General features: G+C 33.7%; 1 pseudogene; it reads left to right on the top strand.

Annotated features, from left to right (window-relative positions):
- Positions 1-2967: 2967 nt before the first annotated feature.
- Positions 2968-3910, top strand: LOC126058380 (olfactory receptor 6C6-like; annotated as a pseudogene).
- The last annotated feature ends 4900 nt before the right edge of the window (positions 3911-8810 follow it).

The raw sequence follows: 8810 nt of genomic DNA, 5'->3' as shown, positions 1-8810 counted from the left end.
TGTAAGTTTTCAGTTTAAGATGGTTTCAGAATAGAAATAAGAATTAATAGGAGCCATTTAAATCCTCCTTCTCAAGCCTTAGGGTGGGCCACAATCAAGTTAGTGGAATCTTAATACATTGCCTAATGAAGGCAAGAGAAATCTCCTGTTTGAGATAAGGTCTCTGACCAGTAGAACGACTCATACAGCCCCAAAATCCAAAAAACGAAACTGGTTGCTGTTGAGTAGATTCTGACTCACAGTGACCCTATAGGGCAGAGTACAACTGCCCCGTAGTGTTTCCAAGGAGCGGCTGGTGGATTTGAACCACCGACCTTTTGGCTAGCAGCCAAGCTCTTAACCACTGTGCCACCAGGGCTCCCATATAGCTCTGGGGGAGTGGAATATCGAAATCTTGTTGGCATCCCATAAAGAGTTTCAATCGTTTCTAGTTATCTTTTGGGAGAGTGTTCCCTCAGCTTTGTATTTAAATCAATATACAGCTTTGTGGCTTTTTTTTTCTTGATGTAAGTGGTAGGTCCTGAACACCAGTTTCCACAGGAGATTTCTTTTTCTGTCTTCCCTTTATTTCAATTAATTCCCCTGAGTCTTTTATGAGCAAATTGATAAAAGTGTGGCTTTTGTTAGTGGACAATTGTAAACAGAGTCATTCTTTGCTACGAAGAGTGGGTTGTTTAACCTGAGACCTTTCCTAAAATGCCCTTCTCGTAGAGCATCATTTTCATTTAAGTTTAAATATTTAAGGAAAAAAATCAGAAAACCTCTATTTGGTAACCAGAAAGGGCATTCTAGTTGAATTTTCTACAATATCTAGGTTCTGTGATTTTTGTAGTGTATGTAATATTGGGAGATATTAACAGATACATATACTTTCCAAATCTCCCCTCTGCTTTGAATCCTTCCCACGTAAAACATTGGAATTAAACTTCTTATGCAAATAATGGAATGTTTTCTAATATTATAAATGCAATAATATTCAACATCTATTATTTGACTTTTGTTTATAGCATATGTCCTTAAAGGAGAAGGGAAATCAATAAATCCTGCATACGGCAAGTCACCTAGATCATAGGTGAAGGTAGTTCTACAAGTACAATAGTTATAACCACTGGCATCTGGATCATCATACATGCTCTGTGTAGATGCAGTATTCAAAGCTGCCTGATTATATAGGAACTGATATAAACTGTAGCATTATAGGCTTTTTACTATATGTAACTATGATCGTTCAGCAGATTTTGAAGAGTAAAAATAGCTTCTGTTTTGCAGGTTTTTAAGAAAGCAGCATATAGACTTGTCACCTAGACACGTGATGTTACAAAAATTGTTTGACTGACTCAGAGAGTCTCCTTTCCCACTGAGTTAGAGCAAAACTGAGATTAAAGAAATGGCAGTGCAGATATACATATTTGATAAATAAACACTCATGATCACTCAGCTTCTCATCCTTTCAGTAGTCAAGGAGTAGAAGAAAAATTGCTACTATTCTTGTGTTCTGGTTTTGAGATTTACACAAATCAATACTTAGGAATTTTTCATCAATATCTCTCTTGCTGTCACTCTCTCTCTTTTCCGGAGCAAAATGAAGATAGAAGGGACTACTACCTATAAAATATTGGGAAAAAAGCCACTTGGAAATAGGAGCACTGTACTTTTTTTTTTCAATAGTTATCATTTAAAACACAAAACAAAATTCTTATAAGAAAATAGATGTGTTTATTGCATTGAGTAGAGAGAGAAAAATGAAATTCAGGGAAAACTAATAAAATTCTTATATGCAGGAATAGATTAAATTATTTTTATTCACATGGAAATTATTTTTATTCATGTGGAAAGCATACACTAATAACCCATGGAATGATTTTAAAATGAATAAGGAAAGTGTTTTGCAAATGCATTTATTTAAATACCATATGAAACCTGTAAATTAACTTTGACATTAAACATAGATGAATGCTTGGATAGCACCTCAATATCTTCCTTCAAATAAAGAGAAAAGCTCTCTTTTCTGTCCTAGACATCTATAAAAGGCCATCATCTACTGAACATAATGTATCCAGTCAGCAATTTAGGCCTATTCGTCTGTAGAGAAAAGTCTTATTTATGGATTTAAGAACAATGACATTGAGTGCCAAAAACAATATAGTTAGCATCATAAGTGACTATTGACTACCACTTCTATACTAGTCTTTGAATAACAAAATGATTTTATTAAATTACTTCTAGTTATTAAAACACCTAGTTATTAAAATCATCCTCATATTTATACTAAAAAGACAAAATTATTTATCGTGGTCGGCTCAAACAGGGAAAAAAATATTATTTAAGAATTTACAAATTACCTGAATCCAAGGCAAAGATCAAGTCAGAAAATAATTGATTTTGATTTGTATTATTTTTCCTGTAGCTACGGTTTTTCTCCCAAGTTGTTTAGAATTTTGAAATTACTAACTGTATCTTGAAGATATTTCAAAATGATAGGTTTAAATGATTATGAGAAGACTAATGATTTGGAACTAGAAAAATGGTAATTGAAGAAAATAAGTCAAAGGAACAATGGAGCAGTACTGCATTGGAACTAAAGAATTAATGGCATATATTGGAGAAATTCAATTGTAGTTAAGGAAATATTTCTATATGTTTCATCAATTTTTAAAAAATTCGTAAAATAAAAATTGTTGAACATACGTTGTAAATTGACACTGAAAAAGCTGCCTAGATGTTACAAGGCTTTTTTTTTTTTTTTTGCAGTAATTTATTAAACACACACAGAAGATACATAGAGAATGCTTTGGTTGACCTACACTATAATTTTAGGTATCATCTGCCTTGTTAAACTGCAGCAAATATTTACACTTGTTTACATTTCTGGATATCAGATTTTTTTCCTGAAGTAGCTTTAAAAAAATTGTTTTTCTGCTTTTGGAGTTGTTTCCTAATGTCAGTTTAATAGGTCTCAAAACTGAAATGAAGAACCAGTCAAGGGAGATAGAATTCGTTCTCTTGGGACTCACAGATGACCCACAGTTACCAATTGTGATTTTTATATTTCTCTTTCTCAACTACATTTTGAGTGTGATGGGGAGCTTATCCATCATCCTCCTCACCCTACTGCATCCTCACCTCAAGATTCCAATGTATTTCTTCCTACAAAATTTCTCCTTCTTAGAAATCTTATTGACAACAACTCTAGATTGTTGTCTAGATTCTTGACAACCATTGTGACTAAAAACAAAATCATTTCCTACAATGGTTATGCATCTCAATTATTCTTTTACTTTTGTCAGGAGTTACAGAGTTGTACCTTCTGGCTGCCATGTCCCATGACCGCTATACAGCCATCTGCAAACCCCTGCATTACTCAGTCATTATGAGAAGCAAAGTGTGCTACCAACTTCTACTCAGTTCTCGGACAGCTGGCTTTCTGATTACCTTTCCACCGTTGGTCTTGGGACTAAAGCTGGAATTCTGCGCTTCCAAAGTAGTTGATCATTTCATGTGTGACACTTCTCCTATCCTGCAGATTTCTTGCACAGACACTCACTTCCTAGAAATGATTTCATTTGTTTCAGCAGTTATAACACTAGTGGTCACACTACTCTTAGTAATTTTTTCCTATACATATATAATCAAGACCATTCCAAAAATTCCCTCTGCTCGGAAAAGAACAAAAGCTTTTTCCACTTGTTCTTCCCACATGGCTGCAGTTTCCCTTACTTATGGTAGCTGTGTCTCCATTTACATGAAGCCATCAGCAAAAGAAAGGGTGACTTTATCCAAAGATGTAGCTGTTATCTATACCTCAGTAGCCCCTTTACTCAATCCCTTCATTTACAGTCTTAGGAACAAGCAAGTGAAACAAGCTTTCAAGGATACACTCAAAAAAGTTTTCATTTTTTTCAAAAAATAAGGAAAAAAACTAAAATCTTGACAGAAACAGTGAATATATTTTTTGTTCCTTTTCTCATGTTTACTTAATTTATCCTTTCAGTAACTTAAATTTCTTACAGCATTTAAACAAGTCTTTCAGCACAATACATTTCCCTACTTTTTCTTTAAAATTCTCGCAGTGTTAATATTAAGAGTTCCACCTTCAAATTTTCACAAATTTTAACTTTCTTTTAATCCCAAAGATATGCAACTTCAGGGTCGTGAAATTAGTTATATATTAATTTTTCCTGTACAAATTTGCCTGGATAAGTGTAGTTTACATGCATTTATTATAGGTATACCTTGTCTTATATACTACGCTAGTTATAATTTTTGTCTTCTTTAGAATGATACAGCTTGCTATGGAGAGACAAAGAAACAAACAGTTCTCAAACAGTATGATTTCTCTTATGGTAAAGCTCTACACAAAATTGTGTTCTTATAGTAATGAAGGTTTAATTATTTCAGTGTATCAGAAATGCAGCTCGAAAAAGGGTAATTCTTATGACAGTTGTGATATATAGGAAAAAAAGAGTAAAATGGTGTTATAGGCATGTGTATAACAATATGCACAATGTTTGAGGCACTACTTCCTAGTTCAAGTGTCACTAGCTTGATAAGGGGAATGTAGGCTTTTAAGCCAGTCAGCCAGATATAAACCCAGGATAACATGTGAGCCCGGTCAAATTTTAAAACTCTGTTGCTAAGTTTCTCCATTTATGATATAGATACAATAATAGTCCTTACTTGTTGTTTATTTTGAGAATGCAATGAGGCAGTATGTATAAAGCATTTTTAAATCAGAACCTGGCCCACAGTGAGTTATCAACAAGGGTTAGCTCCCCTTGGAGGGAAAGCTTGCCTCACTCATGGTAGTATGTAACAAGGGAAGAAAAAGAGGAAGCTTCAAATCATAAAAAGCTTTTATGACCTAAAATGTATTACGACTTAATCTGATTGGTCTATAGACCTGAAAATTTAGTGTGAATACATTACTGAGATAAAAATTTCATGTGTCTGTACCTAAAATAAACTTTTTAAATCACATGGGATAGTCTAGAAACATGGACTGTAGATGATTCTGAGGCTGATTTTTCACAATGTGATCAGATTTTTATTTTATAAAGATTGATCTGTTAAATGTGCTGAGAATGTTTTTTTAGATGTTTGGAGTTAGGAAGACAGGGGAGAGGATCAACACTTTAAGCTAAATGAGATATTTTAAAGGTTAAAAACACAATAGTGACAGTGGCTTGCAAGCTCAGGGAGCAGACTCCACAGATGTTTAGGGGAATGAACTGAGGTTAAACTGTTGAACATTTTCATGTCCGGGATAAGTGAAAGAAAGCCATTTAAAAAAAAAGAAAAAGAAAAGACTCTTCTTGGGCTCTCCCTTCTGTCCACTCTGTGCACAAGCACCGAAATGTCTAATGTCTTTTTTAAAAAAGAAGTTTTCTTAATATCTGTCAGATCAAAAAAAATCACCTATAAAACATATGGGGTTCTATATTGGATATAATTTTTCATCAGAGACATATAAGTGATGAATTTACTGGGGTGATAGATGGCTGTTACAGATTAAATTGCACCCCCCTACCCAAAATGTGTGTCCACTTGGCTAGGCCATGATTGCCAGTAGCGTATGATTGTCCACCATTTTGTCATCTGATGTGATTTTCCTATGTGTAGTAAATCCTGCCACTATGAAGTTAATGAGGCGGGATTAGAAGCAGTTACATAAATGAGGTAGGCTCAATCTACAGGATTAGATAGTTTGTTGAGTGAATCTCTTTGGAAATATAAAAAAGGGAATCAAGCAGAGAGACAGGGGGACCTCATACCACCAAGAAAAACTACCAAGAACACAACACATCTTTGGACCTGGGGTCCCTAAACTGAGAAGCTCCTCAACCAGGGGAAAATTGATGACAAAGACCTTCCTGCAGAGCCAACAGCGAACGAAAGCCTCCCCTGAAGCTGGCATCCTGAATTAGGACTTCTAGACACCTAGACTGTGAGAGAATAAATTTCTCTTTGTTAAAGCCATCCACATGTGGTATTTCTGTTATAGCAGTGCTAGATAACTAAGACGATGGCATATCTATTATTTATGTGGCCTTGAATAGAAGTCATGTAGTTTTTATTCGTGTTCAAATTTGTTTTACAATCTTTCAAAGCAACAATTTTTAGTCATCTACTTTTCCTTGGCAGAAAGAAGAGTGTTAGTTCATGTGATTATATTCATGGGCCTGAGAACTTTCACTCACACAGTTTGTTTTTTTCAATACACTTTTTAAAAATTACTCGAGCTTTATCAGATAAATGATGCTCAAATATTTTTTCCATTCTATCGATTATGTTTTCATTTTCTTGGTAGTGTCATTTAATGCACAAAACTTTTCATGAAATGGAGAAAAGAATACTTGCTTTTAATGTACAAACATGTAATTTGTATGATAATTTTTTACAAAGAATGAGCAGGATCAAGATACACTGAACATTATTGAAATTAAGACATTATTCATCTGAATGAGTTGGTTTTACATTAAGATGCTAACTGTAATCCACAACAAATCATTAAGAAAATAGCTTGAAACATACGTTGTAAAAGACATAATAAATAAATTTAAAGGTACACTAGGACGTACCAATTTAACACAAAAGAAGCCAGCAATCCAGGAATAGACTAATAAAAAAGACATAAGCATATTTAAAAAAAGGAAGACATAAGTCCTACTTTATCAGTAATTAAATTTAAATAGTGAAACAACCCAATTGAAAGGCAGAGATTGGAAACATAGTCTAAAAAGAGAACATAACCCAAATATATGTCTGTCTATTATAGGCACTCTTTAGATTAAAAGACACAAATAGATTGAAAATAGGATTTAAAAGATAGGCCATGTATTTCGGATTGAAAGTGTCTCCGAAATATATATGTTGAAGTGCTAAAAATTGTACCTGGAAGTTGTGACCTTGTTTGGGAAAATAGCGCTATTCTTGGAAGATAAAAGAAAAACCTTTGCCATCCTGTTGATTATAACTCATAGTGACCATATAGGACAGAGTAGAACCACCCCATAGGGTTTCCAAAGAGCAGCTGATGATATTGTCACTTAAGCCATACCAGAGTAGGATAAGCCCTATTCCATTCTGAGTGGTACCTTAAAAGGAGATAACAGAGAGGGAGCTGGAAAGAAACACACAGAGTAAGACAGATGCCAGGTGATGGTGGAGGCAGACACATCTATAAGCATCCATAAGCATGCCAAGAATTGCAAAGGGCTACAAGAAGCTACAAGGAGCCCTGACGGTGTGGTAGCTAATAGCTCAGCTCCTAACCGAAATGTCAGCAGTTGGAATCCACCAGCTGCTCTTTGAAAACCCCATGAGAAAGTTCCACTCTATCCCATAGGGTTGCTATGAGTTGGAATTGACTCAACGGCAACAGGTTTTTTTTTTTTTTTTTGCTGCAATAAGCTGAGACAGGTAGGACCTTTCCGTAGAACAAACAGAGAGAGAGCTCATAGACCCATTAATGAATTTGGGCCTCTAGTCTTCAGAACTGAGACAATAAATTCTGTTCTTCAAAGCCATTTACTTTGTAGTATTTTGTTATGGCAGCACTAGGAATCTAACATACCATGTGAGCAGTAGCCAAAAAAAAAAAAAAAAAAAAGAGCTGGGTTGCCTATAATAATATTTGACGTATTAGACTTTAAGACAAAAAAGTTACAGGATACAAATAATATTTTATAATTATAAATTGTCAATCTATTTGGCAGAATAAACAATTATAAACATATATTCCCCTAACATCTCACAATAATAGTTAGAGACTTCAATAACTCATTTTCAATAATGGATATAAAACTAGGCAGTATACCTGGGACATTCTCCAGAGTGACCATATGCCAGACTATAAAACAAAACAAAAAAAAACCTAAATAAATACAAAATAATTGAAATAATACAAAATATGTTCTTTGACCAAAATACAATTAAATTAGAAATCAACAATAGAAGAAAATATAAGAAAATCACAAATATATGTAAATTAAACAGTACACTCCTAAATAACAAATGAGCCAAAGAATAAATCACAAGGAGAGTTTAAAAATAATATTTTTAGATAAAAGGAAGTGACAAACAGCATGCTAAAACATATGGATTGCAACTTTAGAATCGTTTATAGAGAAATTAATAGCTCCAAGTGCCTATGTTAAAAAGGAAGACAGATCTCACATCAATAAACAAATGTTTTACCATTGGAAACAAGAAAAAGAAGAGTAAAATGGCACAAAACAAAAAAAAGAGAGTACATATTATATGATTTTATTCACATGAAATTCTAGTAAATGAAAACTAATTGCAGATCCATTGTTGCCTGTATAAATATACATGTAGGTGTTAATATTGATGTAGATATATGTATAAATATTTGACTTAATAACTATATATATATATTTTTTGTGAAACCAAAACGTTCACTAATGAGAGGACAGTACAAGAGTTTCAAATCTTTGATTAAAATATATTTATTGAGTATAAATTATGTCACCTTTACCAGGCACTAGAGATATAAATATAAAACAACCAAGTTCTGTTTCTTCCAGGTTAGGTAGTAATTTAATAGAAACAGGTTTATGTACAAATAATTTCAGTAGAGTAAGCTAAGAGGGCAAAGTTTTGGGAGAGCAAAGAGGAGATAGCACCTAATTTTGGCTTTACACAAAGGGAAGATTTCAAGGATTTTATTAAATTTAGACCAAACCTTAAGGAAAAGTATGGGTGTATATGTGTGTGTATTTGCATGTATGTGAGCACGTCTGAAAATACCTAGTGTTTATAGGAATAAATGAAAGATTTGATGATGTTAG

The sequence above is a fragment of the Elephas maximus genome, chromosome 14 (assembly GCF_024166365.1).
Source record: "Elephas maximus indicus isolate mEleMax1 chromosome 14, mEleMax1 primary haplotype, whole genome shotgun sequence".
NCBI lineage: Eukaryota > Metazoa > Chordata > Mammalia > Proboscidea > Elephantidae > Elephas > Elephas maximus.
This window is presented reverse-complemented; position numbering and strand designations above follow the sequence as displayed.